This window comes from Schistocerca gregaria, chromosome 6 (genome assembly GCF_023897955.1).
Source record: "Schistocerca gregaria isolate iqSchGreg1 chromosome 6, iqSchGreg1.2, whole genome shotgun sequence".
Classification (NCBI taxonomy): domain Eukaryota; kingdom Metazoa; phylum Arthropoda; class Insecta; order Orthoptera; family Acrididae; genus Schistocerca; species Schistocerca gregaria.
In genome coordinates this window covers 202,276,789-202,277,272 of record NC_064925.1, presented here as the reverse complement: position 1 = coordinate 202,277,272, position 484 = coordinate 202,276,789, and the positions used below count along the sequence as shown (strand labels likewise).

The following is a 484-nucleotide window of genomic DNA, read 5'->3' as shown; positions in this document are numbered from 1 at the left end:
GCTTCCCGGCCATTGACCTTCCTGTGCGAACGCACACACTATGCCCGAACTCGTACGGAACTTGGTAGATTAATCGGCCACGAGTAATGAGTATAATGGGCAAATATCTCCTAGGCGCACTCGAATGTAGTGGTTTGGACATGTTGGGAATGTGGGTCTCACGGGGAGCGTGCAACGGATAAGTCCCTGCAGTCGCGCTATCCTCTGTCCCCTCGGTGGCTCAGATGGATAGAGCGTCTGCCATGTAAGCAGGAGATCACGGGTTCGAGTCCCGTTCGGGGCACACATTTTCAACATGTCCCTAATGAAGTACATCAACGCCTGTTTGCAGCTATGGTGTCCATTTCATTATTTCATTTACAATGATAAAAAGTGTAGACAGACAGTGCAGTTCAAAACACTTGAATAATAACTGAAGACTACTAAACACCCTAGAAAACACTCCAAGAACATTGAACACTATAGAAGAGCGTTATACACCTTC

At 47.1% G+C, this 484-nt stretch overlaps 1 non-coding gene across 1 annotated transcript; it reads left to right on the top strand.

The window, feature by feature from the left end:
• The first annotated feature begins 209 nt into the window (after positions 1–209).
• On the top strand, positions 210–283 carry Trnat-ugu (transfer RNA threonine (anticodon UGU)). Its single transcript has one exon. It is a non-coding gene; the product is annotated as a tRNA-Thr (tRNA).
• The last annotated feature ends 201 nt before the right edge of the window (positions 284–484 follow it).